Source organism: Pteropus alecto, unplaced genomic scaffold (assembly GCF_000325575.1).
Source record: "Pteropus alecto unplaced genomic scaffold, ASM32557v1 scaffold35, whole genome shotgun sequence".
Classification (NCBI taxonomy): domain Eukaryota; kingdom Metazoa; phylum Chordata; class Mammalia; order Chiroptera; family Pteropodidae; genus Pteropus; species Pteropus alecto.
This window is the reverse complement of record NW_006437828.1, coordinates 8,820,145-8,831,318: the sequence shown is the minus strand read 5'-3', so window position 1 is coordinate 8,831,318 and position 11,174 is coordinate 8,820,145. Positions and strand designations below refer to the sequence as shown.

Here is an 11,174-nt window from a genome sequence, read left to right as displayed (position 1 = left end):
CCAGGCCGGCCCGGCGGGCCCGCGGGCGGGAGGCCGGGACACCCCGCACACTCACTCTCCTTTTCGAGGAGAGGCCGTGTCCCCAAGGCCGCATTCCTTCCAGAGCCGCTCGAGCACCGGTCGCTGTCCCAGCCGCGTGTGCCCGGCGCACTTGTCTGTAGTCACCGGAGCCCAGGCCCGGGGACCGCGCTGCATCAGCACTTGGCAGTCCGTCCGTCCAAGGTTCAAGTAATGGGCCTCCTCGTGGTGGTGGTGGTGGTTTTTTTTTTTTTTTTTTGGTTGTTTGTTTTTGATGGTTTTGTTTCCGCAAGCTGGTCCTCCCTGTGCCTGCCGTTTGTCTGTCCCCGCCTTTCTGCTGACTGGACCAACACTGCACAGCGCCTTCACTTGCGTTGACAGACGGGTGTCCCATACGCCCCTTCAAAAGTAGTGCCAGGTGTAGAAAAGCAGAAGGCGCCGACCGTTGAGAGTGTGACAGAGGTGCGAAGTAGCATCCTTTATCAGCCCTCCAAGAGTAGAACGTTCCTTTCTTTTAAAAAATTGAGCAGATACCATGTGGAAGGCAGATGCTATGGTAAAGGGAGAATATGGCCAGTTCGGAGAGCAGGAGAAACGGTGTCCTCTGTGGAGCTGGTCATGATGGCGGCGCGGTCCCCTTTACGGTGGCTCAGAGAAATGCTGGAGGACCTTTACCTGAAGGAGAAAGAAACTCGGCTCTGTGGGAGCTCAGGGCGGCACCTGGGGGTCGGCAAGCGCCTCTCTTCTGTTTGACCAGAGAACGGGATCACCAACCCTAAATAGGAACCTGCTGTTCAGCATCCCCGGCAGATGTTTTTGTCACAATTTGTATTTTCACTCTTTTCTCTGGACGTTTGTTAAGAGCCCTGAGTGGTACATGGTACACCTGATGGGACGGGCACTCTGCCCTGAGCTTGTTCCGTGTTAAATATTCCCTTAAGCAACATAGAGATCTTTTAGTTAGGAAGCCGGGTTTAAACATTTATCCCTGTTTTTACAGACAGTGATGAGAATTCATTTTCTTTCATGTTACAAGTAGTGGCACTAAAAATTTTTTTAAAAATACACAATCCTGAAGCTGTCAGGGAAGAGAGAGTTTGTTGCTCTATTTTATTTACATACCATTTCCTTTCACCATCTGGTGACACGCTCCTGCACTCTTACCTCATCTCCAGTCACGCCACTCCAGGTTCTGAGTCCTGGCTGCACATCAAAACTACATGTAGAACTTAAACAAAATTTAGGGACTCCACTCCTTTGCAACAAAATCTCAGAGTCAAGTGTAGGCATGTTTTGCTTTACTGTTTTGTTTTGTTTTTATCTCTACAGATGATTCAAATCCATAATTAGGTTTGAAAAACAACTGCCCTATTCCCTAGCCATTCAAAGTCAAGGCTGTTCCTTGGGTGGGCCGCATGATTTCATCTTTTGTGTATGCTGTTCCTTCTACTTAGAACACCCTTCTCTTGATGTAATATTTAACTGTTACTTGTTCAAGACCTTTCAAGCACAAATGTAACCTTCCCTGAATCCCATATATTGCTTTTTATTTAGCATTTTGGTCATATGAAAGAAGCCCTCTCATAGGTGCAGTCTGGACCCATAGCCAAGCAATAAATTGAAAAAAATAGATTAAACATTGACTTATACACTATACACCAAAACTTGCATATTAATTATATCTGAATGAAGCTGTTGAAAGAAAAGTCAATTAAAAGTGAAAAAATATAAGTCCCTTAAACAACTGTATACCCACTTGCCAATATATTGAGGAAGTCCAAGACTTACTTTGCATATGGCCTGTTCATGAGAGTTCTACACTGTATGTCTCGCATAAACTGTACCTCTAAACCATCAGCTAAGAGTTCCCAAGATTTTGTTTATTTACAAGGAAAATATCTTAAGGCACTTGAGAAGCTATCTGAGTACAGATTTCTTCTCTATAATCTTTCGTAGTTACTTCCCACATTCAAACAACTCGGATTTATTGGGTCTTTCCAAAATATTAAACAGATTTTAAGAAAACAAACTTAATTTCCACGCTACTTCACTGGTTTACGTAACATTTCATTAAATTACAAAAGCATAGTCACAAGTACAACTGGCATAAACAGGTTTGGGAACAAACACAAGTAACTGGCAGATCGAACAGGTCGACTGGTATTAAGGAGTGGGCAGGCTCACTAGAAAGTAGCTTTCTAGCCATTCGGCATGTAGCGCAAGCATTCAGCATGATGTGGGAATTAGTAGTTTATGATTTACAAAGGAAGAATGAGTTAACTGTAAGGGGTTAAGTGTAATTAGACTTAGAGATTGTCTACTGTAGCTCCTACATTTTAATTATTTGATTATGTGTGTAATGCCTGCTATTAAGAGGAACCGTTGGGAAATCCCCAGACATTCTTACATCATCATGTAAATCTTCTCATGAAAACCAGTGGGATTTTCATAATCTAAACAGTTGTTTTTAAGCCATTTATACTAAGGTTTCTGGGTACTTCCAGAAAAGGACATATAACATGCTAATTTTCTCGTTAAAATCTTCGTCGGTTTCCTAAGGTTGCCATGACAAATTACCACATGTTAAAAAAACAAAAATGCATTCCGTCGTAGTTATGGAGGCAGAAGTCTCAAATCAAAGTGTCAGGACCATGCTCCCTTCAAAGCTTTCCTTGCCTCTTCTAGCTGCTGGTGGCTCCAGGTGTTCCTTGGCTTGGGTCTGTGAGGCTCCATCTTCACGTGCTCTACTTTCCTATGAGTCTGAGTCTCAAATCTCCCTCTGTCTCACGTAAGGACACCTATGCAGAAACAAAAGCCAGCCACGTGAGAACAACCAAAAGCTCTTCAGAGCTTGCTACAGCAAGGGAGGCAGCCACCGGCCCTTGTGTTTTGGCAGAGACTCAAAGGCAGGCAGAGGGGTGGAAAAAAGGGAAATTTTCAGATATGGCCTGATTGAAGGCTTTTGGCACAGGGAAGCTGTAGGAAGCTGTGGGGCTAGCTAGAAGCAGGGCATCCTGTGTGATTGGTTAAGGTGCATATTTTTCTTTCTCTGGTTGGTCCCAGGTTGGAAGTGGGAACAAAAATTAGAGAAGTTGTCAGTTATTAATAAATTTTGGGCCAGTTGTTACAGGCGTTATTGTTTGGCTTCCTGAATTGTTAGTAGGGATAGTGTTCCGACTTCCTCCAAGTCTGACTTATAGATAGCAGGCAGGCTTCCTGGGCTGATTACTGGAGATAATAGGTTGGTGGGTGCTGGTTTCCTGGGTCATTGCTACAGATTGTAGGTCAGAGTTCTGTTTTTATATATGATATGGTCACCGCTTGTTCAGTCTCTAACCTGTTATTGAATTTAGGGCCCACTCTAAATCCAGAATAATCTCGAGATCTTTAACTTAATAACACCTGCAAAGACCCTTTTCCAAATGAGATCACATACACAGGTTCTAGGGGCTAGGGCATGGACATTTTTGGGAAGGGGGCACCCCTCAGCCCACTGCATGCTCCTTTGGTTTAGAAGTCACGCTTGCTTGTCCTGAATGAGACAGGCTGGTAGTTAGTCATGACTGGGTTTCACAAAAGGCCTACCATTTCTTTTTCAAACAGCTGCCAGGGCATCTCGTAAAGCTTGGGATTCAAGCTACCCACCAATCCCTGTATGCCTACACCCCAAAACAAGATATTTTGGTAGTCCAGTCCTATCTATACATTCAGAGAACCCCCACCTTTGGTAGAAAACTATAAGCCACGTGGGTAATGTATGAATGTTGTCTATATTGTCATTGCTAGGAAGTTAAAGAATAGAAAAATCCTCTGGTTTCTTTCTGTTTTCAGCATTCTGAAACTTTAACTTCATTGCCTAGTCAGAGAACAGAATAACTTCTACTTTCATCAGATTCTAAGACGTTATATATATAACAGGTATGCAATATATTTTTAATAATTTAATTGATTCCTTTTGGATGACTGATGATGTCATAACTTCTTGAAAATGTGGTTGAAAAGACTAAGTCTTTTTCACCTGAAGTGTATATTATTGATTCTTACTCCTCTGTGCAGTATGTCACAATTTTTCCCATTATGCTTTTTTAAATTTATTTTTATTTTATTTTTTATTTATTTTTATTTTTTTCCATTATGCTTTTAAAATTTATTTGTTGGAATTGAACCACCTATATCTGATTCTTTTATGCTTATAACAAATATGGAACATAATTTTAAATTCCCTTGATTCCAGGAAAAAACTTTTAACTCATCTTTTCTCAGGTTAATTTTTTTTAGCTTACCCAGTTGAATAATCAGCTTTAATATTAAACTCTCCCTCCCCTTAGAAAACAAAAATGAGTTCACACTTATGTGACAATTATCTACATAATTTTTCTTTCCTCGTTTTCTAATAAAATACTCTCAAGGGGAAGGATGAAATTCTAAAATCAGCTACTTAAACTACCTACCTTGTGGGTCCTCATAGCAGCTTTTTCTATTCAAAATGGTGCTTATGTGACATGGCTGCACATATATAATTGCCTCTTAATTCCTCTAAGCCAAAAGCTCTCAAAAGCCCCAGTAGAGTTTGACAGCTTTGCTTTATTTTGCTCGCTAACTTGGAGGGATGTACCAGGTGATGAGTTTCCAAAAGCTGGAACCACATCTTTGTTAAAATCTCCTTGCACAGACCAAGTGTAAGGGCTTACCTCTTGTATTCAAATGAGATCACGCACAAATCGTTCTTATCACAGTGCTTTATTACATGCTAAGTACTTAGTAAATGTTAACTTGGGTCCTAATTGCTTCAGATTCCATCCTTCCCACTCATTGGGTATGTGACCTTTGGCAAATTTTCTAATTTTTCCACATCTTAGTTTCCTCATCTACAAAATATATGTAAAAGTAAAATCTAACTTAATAGGATTGCTCTGAGGGGGAGAAAAAGATAATCTATGCAAAAACACTTAAAACAGTGCCGGTTACTTAGTACTTAATAAACATTGACTATAATTAATATGGAAGAATGGTGGTTTATTATGGTATTTCCATTGCATTGTTCTCTGTAAAACTACTTTTTTAGTTGAAAGTGTTTTTTAAATGATTTTGTTTTATATGTAATGTTTGAGATCAAATACTGTAGGTATTGTAGGTTTATTTGTTCATTTGTTTGTTTCAGAAACAGAGTCACTTAATTCATTATTATATTCCCTACGATGCCTTGCATATACACCAAATACGTGATTTGAATGAAGAAGTAATTGGTACGATCTAGTCTCTAAACCCTTGTTTTCATTGATTTATACAATTGTAATGAATTATCAGTAGATGGCAGTAGTTTATTTTCATTTTTATTTTTGTCTATTCTACAATAGAGATCCAGGAAAAAAAAACAAACAAACTAAAACTGTCCCAATTTTAAAGCAGATATCTTTTCATGAATATTTGATTTAAATAAATATCCCAAGAGTTCTTCAATTTATATTGCTTTAGAACTAGAGATCAAGAAGTACCAGTTCCTTTATTTTTTATTGTGTAAATCTAATTTTTAAAAATTTTTTAGATTTCTTTATCAAATACTTTAGCAAACAGAAAAATGAGTAAGACATCGTACTTGTCTTTCTGGAGCTTAAAGTCTAATGGAGAGATACAGTATAAAATAATGGAAATAATAAAAGTAAAAAATGGAGAGATATAGTGTAAAATAATGGAAATAATAAGAGTAAAAATATGTTGAGTGGCAGGAATTTGCTAAATGCTTTGTGTGACCTCACAGTAACCCTGACAAGGCAAGCACTGCTGTTTTTTTAGTTTTATGGATAAAGACTCCGAGGCCCGGGTTAGAAAGAATTTACCTAATAAACTGATAAGTGGAACAAACTGCATTCAAGATTAGCTCTGTTCTTCTCAGGGACCTATACTGTCATAAGTCACGATATTATAAAGAGATAGAAACAGTTGTACTTAAGAGAGAGAGGAAGAAAATCACATGTACCCAGCAAGATCAAGAAAGACTTCTAAAAGAAGATGCCTTCACAGAGAGAGTAGAAAGATTGGTTGCAATGTTGACATGATCAGAACAGTGTTTTAGGAGTGTTATTCTGTCAGATCGATAGCTACGGTCAGATGCCTGTTATGTGCCAGGCACAGTCCTAGATCTCTGAGCTCATGGAGCTTACATTAGTAAAAGAAGATAGAAAAGAACCAAATGTGTAAGACGTTAGTGGTGATAAATGCATTAAGAAAAAAATGAGGCACGGTGAGTAAATGGAGGAAGAAGGAGAGGAGGTCATGTTTTCTAGACGGTTATCAGGAAAGGCTTCTCTATGGACATAGTATGGGGAAGTGGTAAGGAGTGACTGGATTCCGATATAATGGGAAGGTGGAACCAATGAGTTTTGCTCAAAGAATTGCATGCAGCTGGTAAGAGAAAGAAAAGAGTCAAGATTCCGGCTTGTCCTTCGGGTAAAACAGTTGGGGCAGCAGTCACAAACAGTTGGGCCACATACTTGGGGAAGATGTCCAAAGAGCTATGAAACACCAACAGCGAGCTCTCATTTATGCTTAAGGAAGTCTGGTTCAGTTGCTCTGGGCTCCCCACCCTTTTGGAGACCTCCCTGCTAATGTCTCTAGGGTTTGGAGCCTGAACAAGAAAAATGAACTTATGATTTACCAAGATGGAGAAGACAGTGAAGAAGCGAATTTGGTGGTGACGTTGAGCACCTGTGGTGAACAGAGAACTCAGGAGTTCAGTTTGGAACATTAAGTGAAACGCCTATAAGAAATCCAAGTGGAGATGTCAGGGAGGCAATTTGGTATCAGTTTGGAGCTCAAGAGGGATATTCAGGTTAGAGATATAAACTGGGGAGCCATCAACCCGTAAGTGGATTTTAAAGCAAAGGAACTAGATGACATCACCAGCAGAGTGAGTATGGGGAAGAGGCCTGAGGGTTGAGCACTAGGACACTCTGAACATAAATGTGAAAAAATAGGGAAGAACCAGTAAAGGAAACCAAGAATTATGGTGTTTCAAGAAGGAGAGCATGATCAAATGTGTCAAATTATGTGAAATTATGTGGATAGTTCAAGAAAGATGAGGACCAAACTTATCCATTTGACACAGGAACATGGGGGTCATAGATACTTTGATAACTTTTTTTTTAAACTAGGGGTAAGGAGAGCTCTTAAAATCATGAAGAATCTGGCTATTTTTGTGCTCTGTAAATTTAGGATTCAGATTACATTTTTAGCTGGCAGTTTTGCAAAGAATTATTCTACAAAATATAGATTTCACCATTAAAAATGAAAGCATAAGACTGAATGACATTAGTAGATAGTGTTGTGTCTTTCTATTGGTATGGAACTCCACTTTGGGCAAGAAATAATTTCTGAGAAGTTTGTGTTTAGTTCTGGCTGATGAACAGGGAGAAGAGAAACCTGTGAGGAGTGTTAGTCCGCTGACCTGCGACAGTTACGTACTCTCAGGCCCATTTGCATCATGCATAATATGCACCTGGTACACTTGGCAGCAGGTAATCTTCAGGGTAGGAGCAAATTATAGTCATGAAGGGAAGTCGAGGAACAGCCTGAGGAGTTTGTGGTGATAGACAAGAGATGAAACGGGAATGAAGAGTGAAAAAAAGAAGCCAAATCCGATAAAAAGAGCTGGAAAGACGGGCAGTTCACACTCTTTTTTTTAGGTGAGTTCTTATTGGATGCAAGAAAGAGGAGCCAGCTTGAGAGCTTGACTGGCATAGACTAGACAATAACTTAATTTACTTATCAGTTCTAATCGCTCCTCATATCTGCTTGGTTTTAGGCAGCACCACACGAGTGAGTGAGAATAATAAAATGCTTTGTTATTTATATTGGGAGACAAAGTGAAAATGTAAAGCAGGTGTTTCCCAGGTGAGGCTGACATATATTCATGGCTTTCTAAATTACCATCTTCACGATCCCTTGAACATGTTCTTTACTTAGAATATTATGTGACATGATTCTAGAGAGGTGGGTTATAGACAGTGAACCATACAGTAGTTGACCATCTAAAATAAAAGTGAGTTTAAATAGTGGTGTTATTTTTTCCTATAAATGCATTTTATTGCTACTTGAGCATTTACAGTACCATGGTTGGGTTCTGTAAAGCTGGCCTTGAAATGATTCTTATTGAAAGAATGAAAACTAGGAGTGTTTTTTAATGATACAGAGCAGTGGCTAAGAGTGTGTATTCTGGACATAGTAGTATTTGCCTACTCTGCCACCTGTCAGGGTTCCTGCCCTTTGCAGAGTTAATGTACTAGGAGGGAAAACCCACACACTTAGCTCAGTTTGCAGGTATTTTCCTGCAAACAAGGATTATTATAGGTCTGCATTCTATTCCTCAAGAACTCAGAAAAGATACTAGGAAAGCCCCATCGATAACAGAACACACAGCATATCTGTCTGCAGTCTCTACCAAATGAACTTGCTATAGGCTCTGAAGCCTCAGATATGAGCATGCTGGTATCTTGAGGCTGGCCACCTGAGATAGGCACGTGGCTCTGTGTAGAAAAAGAGCAGCAATAAGGTTGTGGTTTTCAGGGCTGTTCACTGGGATTCTGACTCCACTCTTTGGGTGTATAATGGAAGTCACTTATTATCTAAACTTGGGTGTGCTCACACTGGCTTTGACCAATGGAATGTAAGTAGAGGTTATATGTGCCATTACTGAGCAGAAAACTTTAAGTGAGAGCATGACTTGCCATGTTTCCTTCCCTCTTCCATGTTGATAGATGCTCATATCACGATGGAGCCTGAGTTCCCTTAGATGGGAAGAAGCTCCCGCCAGCCTAATATTGACATATAACACTGTAAAAATTAAGCCTTTGTTCTTTAAAGCCTCTGAGATTTTGAGGTTATTTATTATTGGAGCATAACTTTGCCTCTCTCTTTAAAATTTTTCTTTTAATATAGTTGTCATACAGTGTTATATTAGTTTCAGGTGTACAACACAGAACTTTTAAGGTAGAGTGGTGAATGATTAATTCCAGTGGGTTCAAGAAGAATGATAGGAAAGGAAGTAGATAGCAAACATCTGGACTATAAAGAAGAAAAAGAAATAGCCGAAGAGGGTTATAGGGTCAAGCAAGGCTGGTTATTGTTGTTGATTTCATGCGGGCTGTTCAGAATAATACGTTTGACTAAGAAGGAAATTCTGTCGAAGAAACAATTGAAGGAGTAATATTCTTAAGTGGAAGAGAGAGGACTACCAAGGAGTGGATTGGCCTTCAATGGGAGCAAGGACACTGTTCATTGCAAGAAAAGAATAGACTAGATACAGCTGCAGGTGCAGGAAGACTGGGAGGTGGGGGATTTACCATACTCTCCGATTTTTTCTCTCCCATCTCAATTAAGAAGCTGGATTATCGACTAAAAGAGGAGGGAGAAAGAGATGTGGGAGGTTTCAAGACAGAGAAGACAGGACAAAATAATTACCTATGAAACTTGGTGAATCCTAGGGGCGTAGCACCAAGGGTCTCTGAGACAGCCTTGAATTTAAAATGCGACCACAGCACCGGTGACCGTTTTCCTTTCCGCATATTTAGCCGGCTACTAGAGTGTAAGCAAAGCAGCTGGTTGGGACTTTTCCAGGGGAGTAGGACAGGGAGAGAGCGGTAAGAGGAGTGAGGACGAGTGCAAAGGAATCTGAGCCAGGTAAGGAGCAGAGTGAATATGTGACGGGCTGAGGGATCATGAAAATGTACACGAGTCAGTGTGGTTGAACCGCTTTTTTTTTTACAGTCAGAATACTAGGAATTAAAAATGAAAAATATGAGTTTGACTCTGAGATTATGGATGAGGTGTAGTTATAACGTGTGGGTGGTTGAGGAGCATGGATGAGAGAGGATGTCAAAGAACTGAGAGGTTAAGATATTAGAGGTTAAGATAAACCATCTGTGTGGATGTTGAAATCCCCCCAAAATGTAAGATGAGTCATAATAGAGACACCACAAGTCAGATGCTGTAATCTAGGAGTGAGGAGTAGAGTCAACAGGTAACAGCAGAGGAGGGTAATGCTTATCTATTCTGATGGTGTGAACGTCACAGAAAACTAAGCCGTTTTAGGAAGAGGAAAGGATAAAAGTTTGGCAATGATAACAGAGAACAGGAAAAAGGCCTCACCTCCAGATCGTGGCTTGCGGATGAGAACGCATTTTCTTTGGATGATTTCAGTTCTAACTGAAAAAACAATGAAAAGAAAGTTCACCGAAGAGCTTGAAGAATGAGACAGTTTTGCTGAAGGAAGATGGGAGATCCATGGGTCACAATTGAAGGATAAAAAAATTGGGAAGTGGTTGACATATCACATTAGAGGACTTTCGAAGCTTACTGAGGATGAGTCTCCACGATGAGGAACGACCTGGGAGTCAGGCTGCTCCTGCAGACTGAGGTTAACAGAGCTGTAGGAGCGGTGCCCACAGCATCTTAGGTAGATGTAGAGATGACACTATGATCTGGGGGAGAGAAAAGCAGGGGACTCACCAGAAAGGGACCTTAACCCGGAAGTAACTTAGCAGGACCATGAAGAATTCACCGAGTCTCCTCTTCAGTCATGCGGACCGCGGTGTCGAGGCTGCCGGAGGTCTGCAGCGCCGCGGCAGGTCCATCAGTGAGCTTCACTGGCATGGTTTTCCTAAGAAGAAATGTGGCAGGTAGTGGGAATGGAAGGGAAAGGGTCGATTAAAATGGCCTTTTAGCAACACAGAAATAACAGAAGTGGTTGGCTTCTGGAGCGGAATATGAAGACATGGCTCTTCGCTCAAACAAGTCAAACTCTTGGTCGTCTAGCATACTGGTTAAGAGTGCGAACCTAGGAGCTGCACTACCCGAATTCCCATAAAATCTCTGACACTAATAACTGTCTGATTTGGGGTGGATTTCTTGATCTCTTTGTGTTCACTGTATTTCTCTGTTAGATGAAAATTATAATAGTATCTACCTCATAGGATTAAATGAGTTATTATTTGAAGGTTAATATTTGTAATGTTCTTACACATGGCACAGAATAATCACCATATAATGTTTGCTTTTGTTGTTATTTTTTATCTAAAGCACTTAGAAGAGTCAGGTACAAAGTAAGCACTATGTAATTGTTTATCATGTAATTGTAATCAACCGAGAGAACTAACCGAAAA

General features: G+C 40.3%; 2 protein-coding genes across 13 annotated transcripts in view; one reads left to right on the top strand and one right to left on the bottom strand.

Moving 5' to 3' along the window:
• The window catches only part of LACC1 (laccase domain containing 1), a 13,267-nt gene extending 13,081 nt beyond the window's left edge, over nt 1-186 (bottom strand). The window contains exon 1 of the mRNA XM_015591832.2: nt 56-186. The gene's annotated coding sequence lies outside the window, so the exon portion shown is untranslated. The remainder of the gene's footprint in view (nt 1-55) is intronic.
• Nucleotides 81-11,174, top strand: part of CCDC122 (coiled-coil domain containing 122) — a 30,775-nt gene continuing 19,681 nt past the window's right edge. For 4 of the 12 annotated variants that reach the window (XM_006914955.3, XM_015591838.2, XM_015591844.2 and 1 more), the window contains exons 1-2: nt 83-222; nt 3,850-3,936. The gene's annotated coding sequence lies outside the window, so the exon portion shown is untranslated. Of the gene's footprint in view, nt 223-311; nt 481-3,849; nt 3,937-5,179; nt 5,265-7,819; nt 7,909-11,174 lie in introns of all 12 variants that reach the window. The other 8 variants (XM_025049021.1, XM_015591837.2, XM_025049020.1 and 5 more) reach the window with 6 other exon arrangements.